Source organism: Protopterus annectens, chromosome 3.part1 (genome assembly GCF_019279795.1).
Source record: "Protopterus annectens isolate FY-2018-M chromosome 3.part1, PAN1.0, whole genome shotgun sequence".
Lineage (NCBI taxonomy): Eukaryota > Metazoa > Chordata > Ceratodontiformes > Protopteridae > Protopterus > Protopterus annectens.
Window position 1 is genome coordinate 865,120,556 of NC_056732.1, and position 20,104 is coordinate 865,140,659.

The window sequence follows — 20,104 nt, forward strand, 5'->3', positions numbered from 1 at the left end:
CACTTGTTCTGCCCAGCAATAAAGTAACCAGCCTTGCGAAGTCTTGAACCCAAGGATGCTCGGTACTCTCATCACAGCAACATACCATTACACCATCTAAGCTATAAAAGTCTGCAGTGCTTTTACAAACATATCATGCATTCTGGTCATTTAACATTAATGAAAAAAATAATCACTTCCAAGTCTGGAACTCAGGACCCTCTGCACTACAATCCCAGCAAATATATATATATATATATATATATATATATATATATATATATATATATATATATATTTATATATATATATATATATATATACATATGACCAACTAAACTTTGATTTACATATTAACAATTGCATTAGAAAAAACATCAGATGCTAGGACCCCTGTACAGAAATAGATTCCTCACCACAGAAGCCCAACATACTCTAACTCATGCCTATCTTCTCCCTTGCCTTACTTACTGTTCCCAAATACTTACTAATCTAAACTCGTATCTACTTTCTAAGCCAGAAACTACCTACCACAATGTAGCCAAGTTTGTAGCTCAACAACCTTATGAATCTCATCATTGTCTCTCCCTTAAATTCCTTGACTGGCTTGAACTACCTCACCTGCTACTACAATCTCAATTTCAAATGATCCACTCCATTCTATATCAACCATCTTTCTGCCCAGCTCTATCATCTCTCATCTCACATTACTCTCCTACTACACATCTCAGAAGTGCAACCCAAGACTTATTAAATGGCTACAAACCAAAAACAAAAACTTGCGGCAATGTATATAGTTACCACCTTCTATTGAATGGAACAAATTCCCCATAGATATCAGAAATCAAACAAACCCCAAAAAATGTAAAATAGCTACTAAAGATTACTTCCAAAAACACTGGAACTACCCCCTGCTCACACCCTCCTTGGCCAGAATCCTTCCTCTTAGCTTCAATTTATCCATTGTGACCCCTACCTAACCCACTTTCCTGTACTAACACTCTTACCCCTCTGTCAACCTGTATGCCACTCAATATGACTTACTGATGAAAGAACATTTTCCCTGGGATTCAGGAACACTCCATGTAAGAATAAGGCTAATCTTGCATGGAGTGTTCTGTGTCCATGTAGAACAGCAGCACGCCTTGCATATTCATGAAGGCTCGCTGCTGTATTCTCTACCCGGACATGATCGGTGCACGAGCACAGGGGGTGAGACCGAGCAGTGCACAGACACTAAACACACCCGCTGCGCTCAGAAAGTGCCGTACATAGTGGCATAATATTAGAGCTTTACTCTAATATTATGCCAGTATTTCAGTGTTCGCGGACGCTGAAATGTAAAATTGATCATTTCAGTGTCCATGGACACTGAAATTAAAACCGCAAGAGCAAAGGAATATGAGGGGGTGTCACAGCTTCTGTGACACACCCCCTGTATTGCTAAAGCACTGTACAGCACTTCTGCAACCTGCAAAAGTAAGAAATGTGTGCAAATGCACACATAACAGGGGATAAATCCCCCAAAACTTAAAAAATACATGCACAGCCCAACAAATACACAAAGTTGATAGAGAACATGTCATGCATCAGCATGAAACACACATAGAAGTCTGAAAGCCCAATAAATGCCAGTATTTCATGAATACAGTCTCAAGTAGTTGTCAGAACACCACAATACACACCCATATAGCCCAAAAAATATAATAATAATAATACTTATTTAAATGGGTGTGTACATTATGGCAGTCCCCTTAGCATAGCATAAACATCCCATAGGAGCTAAATGAAAATAGACAGGTTACATTTTCAAGATAATATAGTGTAGTTGTTAGAGGTACAGCTTTACATGCAGGCATTCATGGCTTGAGTCCCTAGGCAGGCATCTTCTTTCCCTATGTAAAAGTACTCTTAAATTTTTTTTAGTAAACTTAAGGTATGTAGCAACTATTTTTATGTCAACCAGGGAAGTGCAGCAGCTCCTAAAGTGAGATGTCAGTGTAGAAAAGATGTGAAACCTCCATATAAACACATGTGCCCCATACGGTTTAGTCACACAAGAATATAATGTAATGAAAGCACATAGGGGGATGTCATGGAAGGTAAAACATAAAATTATAATGTGTATGTAAATATTATTTTATATTATACAATGACTGGCCATTAACATACAAAAACGAGTATGCTAATTTTCCAGGCCAAGCAGAGTGCCCATTGTAAATCTGAGAGCATACTAACGTAAAAAAGTCCAATTGCCCAGACTTTTGTCCATTTGTATATCTGATAAAAACACCAAAGGCAACAAATAATTCACCAAAACAAGACTTATGTTACTGCTTTCATCCACATAAAATCCAAAAGAAGAGAGGTTCGTGCTATACCAAAACCCAGCAAGTCGTAACAGTCAATAAGAAATCCAAAACGAAAAAACGCTGCTGGATACTGCTGTAATCCAAATATAAAATTTATTGTAACATGAGTTGCATAAAAGATGAGCACTTTCGGGCTATGGCCCTTCTTCAGATAAAATTCTACACACAGACAATTTAATTTAAAAGACACAACAACCAATGAAATTCTAATAAAAAACCCGCCTATTCTTAAGGGCTGGCTTAAGGGGTACTACATCATTCAGCCCTGGATTTCTATGGGCTGTCATCTCCAGAATCCATTTGGATTCAGTTAACTCTGTTAACTGTTTAATATCCCCCCCCTGCTGTTCAATTTTATATTAACTATAATCCTAAATTTAAAGCTATGTGTTGGATTAGCCTTTATGTGCCTATATAGAGCATTATGTTCATCACAATTCCTTATGGATGACAAATGCTGTAATATCCTGACTTTCAACATGTTGTTAGTCTTCCCAACATAAAAACTGGGACAGAACAGGCACTCAGCTAGATATACCACATCTGTCGTCCTACATGTAGCCCTCCCTTTCAGAAAAAAATTTTTTGCCATTAACTGGATGTTCAAATACAGTCTCCTTATTAATGTAGGCGCAGGCCTTACATGACCCACATGGAACAGTACCTGCTGTATTCTTAAAGGGTTTACCACTTGTGACAGTCCTTTCTTTACATAACATGTCCTTCTGGTTTTTATTTCTCCTATACCCAAAGCATGGGCCACCACCCACTATATCCTTTAAATTGGTGTCACTGGTGATAATATTCCAATTCTTACGTATGATATCACAAACACCCCTAATGTTGCTACCATAAGTTAACATCACCTTTTGTCCCTTCTGCATAGAGCTCTTAGCCTTGTTGTCATCAAAATCTCCCTGGGTCTGATTAATCCAGGGTTTATATCTATTATGCCTATAAGGTCTACTTCTGTCCACCACCATATTAACCAAACTATCCTTATAGCCCCTTTCCTGGAAACACTTCTTAAGTTTAACCACTTCTCTATCAAATTGTGTTTCGGCCATACTAATCCTAGATGTTCTGCTAATCTGTCCCTGTATTATGTTGGGGAAAGTGTAATGAGGGTGCATACTGTCATAGGACAGTAGCATATTCTTCCAGCATTCCTTTCTGTACAATTGTGACGAAAAACCATTCTTCGTTTGGGTTATACATACATCCAAAAAATCCATAGTGTCATGGGAGCTTTTAACACTAAACCTCAAAAAAGAGGTAGTGGAGTGAAGATATATAAAGTTGTCCAAAGTCTCCCTACCCCCCTTCCACAAAATAAAAATATCGTCCACAAATCGCATATACATCCTCAATTGCTGTTGCCATCTATCAGTCCCCAAAACAAAATTATTTTCCCAATATGAAAGCACCAGATTAGCATCTGTATTGGCACAAGGGGTGCCCATAGCTACCCCCTGTGCCTGTCTATACACAGATCCAGCCCCCACAAACACATTGTTTTCTAACACCAACAACAATAGCTCCTTAATAAGGTCTACCTTTGCCTCTGTGACCTCCAGTGTCCTTAGGAGTTCGCTCACTGCATGAATTCCATAATCATTACCTATAACAGTAAATAGATTATGTACATCTAGTGTTACCATCAAAAACTCTCCCAAATTGTCACCTTTATTCATTTCCCCTAAGATGGTAAGGAAATGACCTGTGTCAACTAACACATTCTCCATTTTCCTTACATAGGGCCTAAGGGTAAATTACAACCAAATTGAAATATTCTCCGTGACCCACCCCCTACCTGAAACAATAGGTCTCAGGGGTGGATCAATCAGAGATTTATGAACCTTAGGTAGTGCCTTAAAGATTGGTGTGACAGGCTTCTCAATCATTAAAAAGTCTAGAAGCTCTTGTGTTATCTGCATACAATTAAACAGCCTATAAAGGCTATTATGCACCCTTTCTATCACTCGCTTAACCTCTATAGGATTCATTAAAATGTATGTGTGACCCTCTGTTAACATTTATATCAACTTCCTATTATACCAACAGGTATCTAGCACTACCACAGCGCCCCCTTGTCTGCCATCTTGATGGTTAAATCAGTGTTGTTACTAAAGTTCAACAATGCCCGTCTCTGTTCATTAGTTAGATTATAAAACCTGTCGGTCTCTCCCTCCTGAAAATATGTTATCAAATCACTTTCACATTGATTAATGAAAAGATGTAATGCTGGTAGTAGGGTTGGGACAAAACTGCTGGGTTTTTTCAAAGTTGTATGGGCGTAATTGTTGTCACCAAAAAGTTTACGTAACATTATATTACGGCAAAAATACATTAAATCCGTAACTATATCGCTGTAAACACAAGTCCTACTAGGCACAAAGGTCAATCCCTTATTTAAAACAGTTAACTCTTCATTTGTCAATACATACGAAGATAAATTAAAAAAATTTATATTATACAATGACTGGCCATTAACATACAAAAACGAGTATGCTAATTTTCCAGGCCAAGCAGAGTGCCCATTGTAAATCTGAAAGCATACTAACGTAAAAAAGTCCAATTGCCCAGACTTTTGTCCATTTGTATATCTGATAAAAACACCAAAGGCAACAAATAATTCACCAAAACAAGACTTATGTTACTGCTTTCATCCACATAAAATCCATGAATTTTTGGAGAATAATTCACTGCCTTTGGTGTTTTTATAAGTTTGTCATATCTTGTTGCACTTTGGTTTATCCGTTTGTATATTTCCTGTTCTTTGTTTTTTTGTTTTTTTTCTTTATCTGTAGAGATACCAATGCAGAAACAAAGATCTCCATTGCTTTTTCTAACATATCTCTCTATGTTGAAGACCTCATATAACATAGCAAGATATCATAAAAAATGCAATAGAGATCTTCCTTTCAACAGAGAAGGGAAGAGCTCCATTGTTTTTTTTAATATATCTCATTATGTTATACGAGTTCTTCAACTCATATAACATACCGAGATATGTTAAAAAAAAGCAATGGAGATCTTCCTATCTCTGTTGCTACCTCTGCACAGCACTGATGTACTGCGTAAGCATGGGAACTCATCCCTTAAGCATGTGTAGTACATCAGAAATGCCCAAGGATACCGGAAAAACGTGGAATGGCAGTACAGAGGCATTATACAATGATATTATTTAAGATAGGTAAGTATTGTTTTTCTTAAATAATGTCGTATAATAGCAATAACCCATGGCCGGGTGTGGGCAATGCTGGATTTACCCATGGTTGGCTTTGTTTGGTCACTTGGGCTTCGCCCTTTTGACCAAACCACAACAACCGTGGGTAACTCCAGCATTACCCACACCCAACTCTGAGATATTGCTTAAATATAACATTATAAGTATAATATGCTTAAATGTGCACTAATCAGTCTATATTCATCAGACCTTGTTCTGCCGAGCAACAAAATAGACAGCCCTGCAATGTCTTGAACCTGGGATGCTGTCCTCTACAATCACAGCAAAATGCCACTACACCATGTGAGCTGTGAGCATTTGTAGTGCTTTAACAAACATATCCGGCATTCAGGTCAGTTAACATTAATTAAAAAAAAAAAGCAGCAGTCCCAACAGTTGAACTCATGACCATGAACACGACAGTCAGAGGAATGTACCACTACACCATCTGAGCTGCAGAAATTGATGTCGCTTTTTCAAACATATTATGTAATAGAGGCATACAAGATTAGGGCGAAAGCTTTGTGGAACCTTTTGTGTGTTGTATATAGACAGATACACATACACACACATATAATATATATATATATATATATATATATATAATGAAACATATATATGAAAAAGTAGAGTCATAATATATATATATATATATATATATATATATATATACATATATAAAAACATAAAGGAAATAAAAAAAAAAATATATATATATATATATATATATATATATATATATATATATATATATATATACGTGTGTGTGTGTGTTTATAACATGCAGTGAAGTTATACCTCAAAACCATCCCTCTCAACCTGTTAGTGCAAGGAACCTGTACAAAGGCTGTAAAAGGTGGGGGGGGATGGACCACATATACGGACAGACATTTTTTATTTATTTATTTATTTTACATTTGTTGACCGGGATAGTCCGACTGGATACATGTCCATTTTCAGTGGAGGCCTGGGGAGAAATGCTCCAAAGGTGGTTTCATATACAATCATTACAATGTACATATAGATCAGGAGTTATCATAACATTATACAAATAGAACACATTTTACAGTCTAGTTAGGGGCATGTTAACTGGAGTGCAGTTGCTAATTAATGATATACCATACCTCTGAACCTCATAGTGCAGGACAGCTGGACAACCCATGGCATACTTGTGGGACAGGGGGCTGGAAAGAGGAACATATCACACATAATGGTGTTATAAACTGAAACAATAGCTGGTGTTATGTGTGTTGCTGTAACATAACATCCCTGAAGGATATGATGTCTGGAACACCAATGGATGTCAACACTTACTGACTACAATCCTTACATTATCCTACCAGACCCACAAAAACAGATGTTGTTTGAGGAACAGACCAAACATAATAGGCAAACATCCGGCCAGTCTGTGGACAACATGCCAGTTGAGAGGTATGTCAGAGGCATATCACTGTCAGATGTCAAGTCACCCGGTAAATGCATGTCCAGACAAACCTTGTCAATGTAGCAACCCTCCATGTGTATAACAGCACTAATGACATACAATATGTACCAAACTCTGGAGCTTTGTCCTCCATGTTGTTGGGCTGTTTCCACATGTCCTGTCCTGTGAGGTATTTCCACCTACTGTCTGTGAAGCTGTATCCCCCACACCTCTGTAATGTCCCCCGCACAGGAAAGGGAAATGGGCAAGACCCACATGAAGGGCATCCCATATGTTGGCGCTAGCAGCTGTGTCCAGGCCCAAAACACAATACTATGTGGGCACCTACATAGCTTTATGTCCTCAGCAATACCCGACATGACAACATCAACCCCCTCAAGATAGGCTGAATGCCTGTGGTGGACAACAGCAATACCCAAACCATGGACTTGGTCCTTATATTGGCTGTAAAGGGCAAAATCAGGAGCACACACCAACTTGGCATCATCAGCCTTTGTCTGGTCGAGCATATAAGGTCACAGGTGGAGCACTGTAAGGCTAACTATGAGTACAAGCTAGACATATCCTCCAAGGCCAATCACAAGGCCATCTTCACATATATCTGTAATCTCTGAGGCAACAAACCAACCTATCCTGTAATTGTGGCCAATCAGACTACATGCACACACAACATAGCTATAGCCAACCTGCTGCAGATAGCTTTAGGGCAAACATCACCCCCTGGCTCAGCATCACAATAGGTGGATATGCACAGTACCCACACTCCTTCCCTCATCACCAGTGAGCAGGTACATATTGCCTACTGAAAGGTAACAAATGTAAGTATCCGTGGGACCTAATAGCATCCCTGGCCGCATCCTACAAGAACTCAGGCATGTTCTCCCAGCTCCATTACACACTCTAGTCGCACCAAGCATTGGCAACATCCACACCCCATCTGCATGGAATATGGCCAATGTCATCCCTCTACACAGACATGAATGATGAGTACAGGGTTACAAAATCAACTAGCCCTCATTGGGGGGAATATTACACTTCAGGACCAGCAGTGCAATGCAAGCAGGTACAGTGCTGATACATTACAGGAGTATGGTGTGTTTGTTAGTGGTGGCTACTGGTATTCAATGTAGCTGTGTAGGTTCTGTACACACTGTTGCCAAAGTTATGAGTTTCTGTGCTGTATCTCCCTTTTTATGTCTTCCAGGTGCAATGCCGCATCAGCTAAGTCAACTTTCTCAGTGGCTGAGACAAATATAATCATAGAAGCCATACTACAGAACCATGCCATAATGTTTGGCTGAAGCCAGTAACATCTGCAGGAGAGAACCGGCCTGTGTGGCGACCTTGTCCACAGGGTAAACGATGTCGGCCTGTACGCATGTACATACGAGCAGGTCCAGCATCCTGAAAGTGACTTCATACGCCATGCCCAGCAAAGGGCTGTTGCAGTGACCAGGGACCGGACAGACACAAGTGTGGGCCTAGCCATGCAGCCCCATTGTCACCCACTGGAGAGCTCCTTGGGTACCTTGGGGCACCCATCCCAGTACAACATCAGAGTACAGACCCACCACATATTGGCGGTGGATGACACCCAGACAATGGACGAGGAGTGTGCAGGTAAGGCCCCAGTGTAGATTACTAGACTAGTGTAGCAGACAAAGTTGTAATTGTAGAGTATCTACATGCATGTGTCAGGTCAGATTGCTGTTTTGGATGGGGTTTTCTAATGCACAGACATGCACATCTATGGTGAAGGACAGCAAATTGTGTAGTATTGGGGGTTATACTGTAAATGTGCAGACATGATGTATCCATCCTGTACCAATGCCACATGTGGATCTGCTGACAATACTTCCCTCACACAACTACCTAGGTCCCTCTGTTCTGCATCAGAGTTCAAGTATTAATGTACGTATGTTGTCTTCCCTTCACAGATGGTGATGGAGTTTGGGTTCCCCGCATTTTGGGAACTGGTGTCATTATCTTTACAGACTCTGACAATGATGATAGAAATAGTTAGGTACAGGTGGGGTAGTCAGGGGCTGAATTTGTGCTATTGGTTGGCATCCCAGTCTTGTCCAAACCATCCCCCCACACAGTGACAATGCCCACACATACTCCATCACCAGTGGCCACAGATGATGGACAGTTGGCAGGCGGTGGCATTGAACAGGCTATTGTGGTAACTATGGCAGGTGTAATTGTAGACACTGGCCATAGCCAGAGTGCAGGAGGTCCCACACAGGTGGATGGACAGGGGTGCTTGCAGAAGGAACTCTGCTCCTCGGTCCACTGTGGCAAGTGCCACAGAAGGAGACACCAGACACATGTTCCTGGCTATAATAGATGCACAGGCACACAGTGAATGCCACAACACACAATTACTCAGGGTGGTGGATGGAACTCTCCCTGATTTACATGGTGACAGACATGAACTTGTTGAGGCCACACATCAAAAAAATGAGGTCATGAATAGATGGTGGAGTGAAACCTTGGCAATCCTCGACCGTGGCATGTCTGTGCTAGAGCATGTTGTGGGAGATGGGCATCAGCCACATGGAAGCAGGTCATCACCAACAACAACTGAGAGTCTTTGGGGCTGTGCACCTTCACACTCCCTTGGTGGCAGTAACCCCAGCACTAACAAAGGGAGGTTGCTGTCCACATCAGACTGGAACAGGCCATGGCCATGTGGTCCTGTCCAGTCCTGTCAGGGACACAGATCCAGCAGACAACAGTCACCATCAGGAAAGAGTACCCCTAGCAGGACCAGTTCCCATGTCTGTGACCAGAGATGGTGACCTGAGCACCCTGTCATGCACGGTACACAGCTGTCCAATGTACTCCTGTGTAGGGGAGCTATATGGCATGACTGTGTACACACACAGCACCTCTGCACAGCCCATCTATTGGATACCCCTCCAAACACACACACACACACACACACACACACACACACACACACACACACACACACACACACACACACACATAATGTCAACTGCATGGCCCAGCCTACACCTCTGGCAAACTCACACCACATCCTATGCATATGATGATACCCGTGCTGCTTCCCTGTCATCCATACCATTGATGTAGAGACATGCGAATATGGGTCTGATGCACAGGGTGAATATAGTACAGTGTAGCTATGTAATACTATGTAAGGTGCTGTTTGCTGGCATTTATTATGGGTACGTATACAGGTGCATATACCTTATTAGCCAGGATGCATTACTGCTGTTAGTACCACTGACTGAATGTAGTCTGACATGCTCTATTCTGTTTGTGTTCCAGGTGTCTGTGCGTCTATGGCAGACTGGTAATACACCAACTGTGTCATAGGCAATGTATAGCTTTATATGTACATGTACCAGGTGTGTATGCATGCAACATTGTGTGAGGGACACTGTTGTCAGACAGTGTGATCTTGCATACATACTCCTTGTCACAGATAGGTAGCCTTCAAGCATATCAGCTCTGTGTTGTGCACTACCACAGGCTCATACATTCAGAACAGGTTACTGCAGTACTGTCAGCAGGTCCTTCACAAGCATAGCCATTAAATTAATTGCAACAGATTCACCTGTCAACACCTGTTGGCCCTGCAATTTCATTACCATACACTCAACCCTGATGCAGTTGATGAGGGCAGGCATGATACTGTGTATGACAGGTCTGTGGTATGTATTCCTGAGTCAACTGGGTGGAACAGGGAGATAAAATTATGTATCTTTGCATACAGACAGTAAGGGCTAACACATGAGATGTGCACACAGTGACATAAAAACAGTTGGCAGTACACAGAGTAGTAAACCTACATTTCTACCATTATGTACTGTACTACTACATACACATGACATGACCCACATAGATTATGTGCATGGGACATAACACACTACCTCTTACAACACATAATGTTCTGAATGCTTTGATGTATCCAGGACTGTTTGTAAGCTTCTGGATGGTGCCAAAAAGTTTGCTCTTCAGTTGTTCCCTTAGATCTGCTAGCTGTCTCCTCTCCTGCACTTTTACTAGCTTATTAGTCTACCACTTTACCAGACTTCTTGTAGCAATTATTGTAGCACACAAAAGTGCTACCAGCACTAAACATTCTACAAGGAAACAGCTCTAGTACTTATTATTAATGCCCACCCATCATGACATGTCTAAAGGTCAGTTCCTTGTGGTTTCTCCTATTAACCTGGTGAACTTGGCATCCTGAGGCAATGTAACAACTGCCTCATGTACACTGACAACCATCTCCTCTTACCTCCCAACACTAAAACTTGCAAGAGATGCACTTATATATCCCAATTGGAAGCCATGCACTCTCCAGCCAAGACCGGAACAAGAGGAGAAGGTCAACACTTACACCACAACACATGGAACACATAGCCCACCAAAACACACATCAGCACTGCCTTCAGAAAAAACACAAACCACACACCCACCTACGTGAAGGCTCTCATTAAAAATCTACCCAAACAACAGAGGTCTCCAAGGCAGAAACGCACTCAACCACCACAACACAACACCAATCATGAGACACATAACTCTCCTAAACAGTGTGCCACTCCACCAACACCCCTATGGCAAAACAGCATGTCCAACACATTAGTCAGAGGTGGCTCGATAGTGAGGTGCACTGATGCCCCACTCACTAGGATGAATAAGTAGAAAGTAACAGCCAGCTGACTGTCAGGTGCCAGGATACACCACATTATGCATGCACTCAGGTCACTCAACAACAGGTACAAACATGAATCTGTGTTTGTACATGTGGGTGTAAATGACCTGAGACGTGTCTCCCTGGACTACATGAAAAGAGACATGGAGTAGCTCTCAGATTATGTAGCCCAGGCAGGTATGACCCTAGCCCTGAGCAGCATCCTATCATCACCCAGAATTATACCACAGTGCAAGCAGATAATGATTGATTTTAACAATTGGCTAGGTTTCTGGTGTCATTTCAAGGAGATCCAGTGTCGGTCTGCCTGGGTTGATATGATTGACAAACTTCAATGCTTTTCCAGAGATGGTCTGCATCTGTCACCCCTGGGCTTCTGGATACTGGCCAAGGCTCTTGCCACCCCTATAGTGCCTTTTTTAGGCTGTGTTCCAAAGACCAAATTAACACCATAACAGCTACAAACAAATGCAATCTGAGGGTCATGCTGCTCAATGCTAGAAGTGTAAATCTCAAAATGTAGTCACTCAAAGCACCCCTTGAAATGGAGAACATTGACATTTGTACTGTAACAGAGACCTGGTTCAAAGCAGCAGAAAACACCCCTGTACTACCAGGCTATAACTCATTCCACACCTTTCGGCCCAAGAACTATGACCAAAGCTCCAAAGGCAGTGGTGTTTCCATATTAAGAAAGGATTCGCACACCTCCAGACTGATAGCCCAGCATAACACATCAGAGATACTTCAGGTGCAGCTAGCACTGGGTAAGACAGTGATTCAGGCCATAGCCTGCTATAGGTCCCCAACCATGTCCCAAGACTCACACTCTATATTCCTAAGCACCCTGGAGAATATGGGTCTATATTATAACATTGAAGTCTTAAAACTTCGAATGTTATAATATTGACCCCTATTCAGCGAGCGCTTGAAATAGCAAAGCTGCAGATCACAGAATACTTTCCTAGGGAAAGTATTCATTGGGCCATTTTTATGGCATCGCTATTTCCTCGACTGTGGTGCAAAGGTGATGGACCAGATTAAGGTAAGTGTGCGAATGGACCGAGGTAAGGTGAGTGTGCAATAGTTAGGGACCTTAGGGTTAGGGTTGGGTTAAGGTAAGTGGATAGCTAGTAGTGTATGTACGGTTTAGTCTAGGATTCTGTGAAGTGTGTATCTGTGGATTATGTATTTTGGTGTGCTTTTGCTGTGTGTGTGTATTCTCAGAACAGCAAATGTTTTCCCTTGGAAAAAATTTGCTGTTCTGAGCATTCGAGTATATCACATTTCGAGATTCCAGGGTCGAGCTTATGGTGTTTGATATTTTGGAATTCCGATAATGTGATATAGACCCAGAGAATATTAGAGTCCAAACTAACACTCTCATACTGGGAGAATTCAACTACCCCTCCATTAACTGGGAAAATTACTCATGTAGCAATACACTTGTGCAATGTTTCCTGGAATTCATTAGTTTCAATGCCCTAGACCAACTCGTTCGTACCCCAACTACAGGTAGCAATATCTTTGACATGGTCATTGCTAACATGAGCGACCATTTCTCTATATCAATAGTCAACTCCTCCCTGGTTAGATCCAGTCACAAAATAATCACCTTGGAAATTCCCATCCCTCCCACCTCCCTGCAAAGGTAACCACCATGAAAATCTTCGACAAAGCTAATATTGGGCTCCTAAAAACAGAGGTGGCTAACTTCACGGCACCCCATGCAAATGGAGAATAGTTGCATGACCGCTGAATCATACAACAATGCACTGTATGTACACGTACACAAATGCATGGATCTTGGCATAACCAATAAAACCAAGGTACTCTCCTCCAAAAAAATGAAGCCAATATGGTGGTCCCCTGCCATAAACAAACTCTACAACATAAAAAAGAAACTGATGTGGAATAAGGTGAAGTCCCAAGACTTGAAAAACTTTTTTATCAGCCTTGACAAAAGGTTGAGATCCCTCATCAAATCCTCTAAAACTAGCTATGAAAACAGAATTGCAGCAGATATTAAAGACAATCACAAGACCTGCTATATTTATGTAAAGAATCTCCACAGCAATATCCAGATTTGCTCTGAGCTACTGCACAATGGTATCTCATATACTGAGCCAACAGATATTGCCAATATACTGGCTGACAGATTCAGTGCCAACTTTACTCCTCCCCCCAAAGGACCAATTACAATAACAGTAGATTGCCAGGCACCCAGTATTACTGCTGCACAGGTTAAAGCAGCACTGTCCAAGGCCAGGAATACAGCTTCTATTCGACCTGACAATATATTTAGCTGTGTTCTACATAAACTACAGAGTGAACTGGCACCTCACCTGTGTACCCTGTTCAATCACAGCCTCACTTCAGGCTTTATCCCTACCGAATGGTGCACTGCTACAGTCATCCCTCCGCACAAAGGAGGAGTGACTACAGACCCTGGGTATTGCCCCATTAGCCTGACAATTCTGAGCTATGGAACACATCATCATGGACCTAATAAACAAGGATATAGGGAATCTCCAACTCTGGATCCCACACAGTTTGGTTTTGTGAAGTGTAGATCAAGCTTGCTCAACCTGGTCAACTTCTTTGAGTCAGTCACCAGAGATGTGGATGAAGGCAAGGTGGTTCATACAGCCTACCTTGATCTGGCCAAGGCATTTGATACAATTCCCCACACAGAAATCATAAAAAAACTCACTACGCTAGGCATCAACCCCTATATCACTAGGTGGGTTGCAAGCTGGCTCTCAGAACACACAGTGTGAAAGTAGCTAACTTCAAGTCACACTGCCAACCAGTCATGAGTGGAGCCCCACAGGGTTCTGTCCTGGGTCCTCTCCTGTTTGGTATCTACTTCTCTGAAGTCCAGGCCAACATGAAGGGACTATGGTTGACAAAGTTCGCAGACGATTGCAAGTTGAGAGCTATTATTAACTCCCCAAGTGATGTTGACATCCTGCAGAAAGGCATCACTGAGACTGACTGCTGTCAGAACCATGGCCTTAAGCTCAATTCCAAAAAAGATGTCATCATCCCCTTTGGGAAAAACTCAGTTCCCATAAATTACCACATTGATGGCAGTCCACTGAACACAGAAAGCATTTTAAGAGATCTGGGAACACAGGTTGACAGCAACCTCTCTTTTGACCACCACATTGCCACTGTGGTCAGAAGGTCCTTCTATTTGGTGCATCACATTACTAAGGGTTTTGCATCCAGGAAGAAAGAGGTCATTGTCTCCCTCTACTCTTCCCTCATTAGGCCAATCATCGAGTACAGTGCCCCATTTGGCATGTACCTCACTAGATACCTGCAACAACTGGAGAGGCCGCAAAAGTACCTCACAAAGATGATCCTAGGCCTTAAACAGTTGCCCGATATGGACAGACTCAAAAAACTCTAACTATTCTCTGTCTCATATCGCCTACTTAGATCCAGTCTCTGCTTGATTTACAAAGCCATGTCTGACCCAGCTCTGTTAGAAATCCTACATCTAAAGAAATCCCAATACCTTCACACCACATACTCCAGAGGTCTCATCCTTATTACCAGAATCAACAGAACATGCTGGAGAGACAGGTTCATAACCCAGAGACTGCCCATACTATGTAATAGACTTCCCATACATGTCAAACAGAGCACCTCACTGGCCGTCTTCAAGAGAAATCTTGATGAATGGATGGGAAATAGAAAATTCACCCCGGGATCACTCCAGTGGCTCTACTCAACACAGGCTCTGGGGGCTAATGTCAGGTGGCATGATGCCAGGGTAATCTTATGGGATAGGCTTGTAAAGGCTCCAGGGCCATTAGCCTAGTACACACCTATGAACCTAAACATCTGCATATTCTGTAGACATCTGTGCAGAGGACTGGTATGGCCTGTACAATGGTTTAACATGCTGCATTTGAGGCAGATGCCATTACCATGCTATATAAAGTAATGCCATCAGGAGGTGGTAGACAGGCGTGGATGGTACACCAGTCAAAATGGTATCAGCCAAACAGGTTATGATATTCATCCAAAGATACACACACACACACACACACACACACACACACACACACACACACACACACACACACACACACACACACACACACACACACACACACACACAAACACAGTTGCCAGTAGTGACATTAGAATATCTACCCATGTAGTTATTTCTACTATAATGCTATGCAGTTATCAGATGTGCCATTGAGCATACATAATTTTCTTACTCCCAAGGTACTTCTAAGGTGAATGACATCAGCAGGCCTAGTAAAGTAGGGTGATGGGACATTTACAGGTTGGTACATGAATCTGAAAATGGTATAACCTACAGAGTATATGATTCTCACGCACACACAAACAGGTGTCAATATTGAGATTAGAACTCCTGCTTTTCCAATTTTTTCTACTATAGTGTTACGTAGTTATCAGATGCACCACAGAGCTTATACAATTTCACCTACTCCAAAGGTATTTCTAAAGTGAATGACATCACAAAGACTTGCAAATTAGGGTGATGGGAGGTGTAAATGGTGGTGCACAACTCAAAATGGTATAAACCTCACAGTATATAATTCTCACACACATGCAGACAGTTGCTAGTATTCAGATAAGACCTTCTGCCTATCTTGTTATTTCTACTATAGTGTTACACAGTTATCAGATGTGCCACGAAGCTTAGACAATTCACATACTCCAAAGGTACTTCTAAGGTGAATGACATCAACAGGACTAGTACGAGTGGTACACAACTCAAAATGATATACCCACACAGTATATGATTCTCACACACAAACACATACTTGCCAGTATTGAGATTAGAACTCCTGCCTATCTAGTAATTTGTATTACAGTGTTACACAGTTACCACATGAGCTACAGAGGTTACTGCACTAGCAGTTGGCAAAAGGTGTTGATAACTGCACAGCTGAAGTAAAGTATTACAGGTGGCAAAAGTCTGCCTTCAGTTTTCCCTTAGATCTTGCTAGTTCTTTCTCTCTTTCACTTCAAATAGCATAATAGCTTTGCACTTCAACAGGTTATTCTATCAATAAGTGTAGCACACCTGGGAGCCATCAGCAGCAATCATTTCTCACAGAATTAGCCACAGTACATAGTAGTTACGACCACCCCTCCTGGCATGACTGAAGTGAGTTTACTGTGTTTTTGCCCATTAACCTGGTGCATTTGGCCATTCTGAGGCACTGTTGCAACTGCCTCATGTACACAGACAACCCTCTCCTATAAACTGCAAACACTCAGACTTGTGAGAGTTACCCCTATAGCACCATGTTTGGAGATATGGTAAAACAAGCCCTTCTGACTGTAAAGCTGTGTTCAACCACAAACCAAGTAGTATGAACAAAAATGTAGAACACAGCACCACAACAAACCAATAAAAAGCAGGTGGCAAAGAGCAGTGTAAAATCCATATAGACTATTATTTGAACACAGGTGAGCGCTTTCACAAAAAAAATCACTTCTTCAGGCCACCAGGGTCTGAAGAAGTGATTTTATTGTGAAAGCACTCATCTGTGTTCGAATAAAAGTCTATTTGGATTTTACACTGCTCTTTGCCATCTGCTTTTTATTGGTTTGTTGTGGTGCTGTGTTCTATATTTTTGTTCATATTTGGAGATATGCACTCTCCAGCAAAGACTGGACTAGCTGGTAAAGAGGATGAGGTCAACACCTGCACTACACCAAGTGGAACACATAGCTCACCACAACTCCCACTATCACAGCCCTGACATAAACGCACAAACCACACACCCACCTTCACAGACACACTCAATGGACATTTACACCGACAGAACAGACCAGCAAGACAGACACCCATGCAGGCACCACAACACAGCATATGCCAACAGAGACATATGTCACCTATGCAGTGTGTAATTCAACCTAAGCCCCTAACACTAACCACCTTGTCCAATACAGTAATCATGGGTGACAAAATACTGAGGCACACAAATGTACAACTCACTAGATTGATCATGGAGAAGGTAACAGTCAGCTGGCTATCACATGCCAGCATCCAACACATGACACACACAGTCAGGTCACTCCACAACAACTACAAGTATCACTCTGTCATCATCCATGTGGGTGTGAATGACCTGAGACACACCTCCCTGGACTACATGCCAAGAGACATGGTTGAGCTCTTAGATTATGTGATCCAGGCAGGTATGACAGTAGACTTGAGCAGTATACCTATCATCCAGAATGATGTTGCAGTACTATCAACAAATGATTGACTTCAACATTGGCTTACGTGTTTGTCATTCTCAGGGGATCCAGTCTCTCTCTGCTTATGATAACATGATTGACAGACCTCAATGCCTTGCCAGAGATGGCCCGCATCTGTCACCCCTGGGTTTCCAGGTGCTGGCTAAGTCTCTTGCCACCTTTATAGTGCCTTTTTAGGCAGTGTTTCAAATCACATTACCAGTGTAACAGCTAGACATGAATGTAATCTGAGGGTCATGCTGCTCAACGGTAGACATCTAAATCTCAATATGCAGTCACTTGAAGAACTCCTCAAAAATGGAAAATATTAACAGTTGTGCTGTAATGGAGACTTGTTTTACAGCAGCAGACAGCCCTGTGCTAACAGGCTATGATGCATTCCACAGCTGTCACCCCAAAACATGGACCACAGCTCCACAGGTGGGGGTTTCTCCATATTCATAACAGATATGCACACATCCAGACTAGTATCCCAGCATAATGCATCTGAGATACTTCAGGTACAACTGAATTTGTGTAATAATGCAATCCAAGTCATAGTCTGCTATGGGTCCACATCCATGTCCCTAGATTGTCAATCCACATTCCTCAACACCATGGCATCTGTCAAGGTCCCACCCAACAATGACATAGTAGGAGACTTCAACTACCCCTCTGTAAACTGGGGAAAGTAGTCAATCATCACTAGACTGGCTCAACACTTCCTGAATTTCATCAGTTCCACTGCCCTGGACTGGCTCATAGTGACCTACAGTAGAGGATGCAACAACCTTGACCTGTGTTGATTACTTACATATGGGAACATTGCTCGACAACAGTAGTCAGTCCCTACCTGGTTAGATCTAAACATGATGTAATGTTGCTCGACAACAGTAGTCAATCCCTACCTGGTTAGATCTAAACATGATGTAATCACCATGGCAATCCACATCTCACCCACACCCCCACAAAGGAAACCAACTTGAAAAACCTCTCCAAAGCTTACTTTGGAGTCATAAAAACAGGGGGTGTATGACTTCACTGTACCCATGTCAATGGAAAATAGCTGCATAACTGTTGACTCGTACACAACTGCACTGTACAAACATGTACATGAATGCATGGTACCAGCCATAGCCAACAGAACTAAGATGCTGTCCTCCAAACACTGGAAGCCAATGTGATGGTCCACTGCCATTACTAAAGTGTACAACAGAAGGAAGACACTGTTGCAGATAAAGGTAGTGTCCCAAGACTGGTAAACTCCCTTATTAGCCTCAACAACAACTTGAGATCCCTCTTGGAATCATCTACAGCCAGCTATGAAGTCAGAATTGCAGCAGACATTGACAATAATCACAAAAGCTTTTTGTAGTTATACCAACAACCTCCACTAATAACCACAATTGCTGTGAGTTACTGCACAATGCTAACTCCTATCCTGAACCAACAGATATTGGCAACAGTCTTGCCAACACATTCAGTGCCAGCTTTATCTCCTCACTCCCCCCAAGGGAACAATCACAATGGCAGATGAATGCCAGACACCCAGCATTACTGCAGCCCAGGTTAGACCTGCATTGTCCACAGGCAAGAATGCAGCTTCCATGGGACCCAAACATATCCATGGCTATGTTCTACCTGACTTACAAAGAGACCTGGCACTACATCTGTGTGCCCTGTTCAGTCACAGCCTCACCTCAGGCTTTGTCTTTCCAAAATGGCACACTGCTACAGTCATACCTCTTCATAAAGGGGTAGCAACTACAGACCCTGGGAAATATTGGCCTATTAGCCTGATGAGTCTACTATGTACCAGTATGGACTGCATCATCAGGGACCTGATCGACAAAGATATAGGTAATCTCCTAACTCTGGACCCCACACAGTTTGTCTTTGTGAATGGCAGATCATGCCTGCTCAACCTGGTTGACTTCTTTGAGTGAGTCACCAGGGCTGTGTATGACTGTAAGGCACTGCATACAGCCTACCTAGATCTGGCCAAGGCTTTTGATACCGTCTTTCAGTCAGGAATTATTGATAAACCCACCAAACTAGGCATAAAACCCTATATCAGTAGGTGGGTTACAAATTGGTTCACAGAACACACAGTATGAAAGTGGCAAGCTCCAAGTCAGACTGGC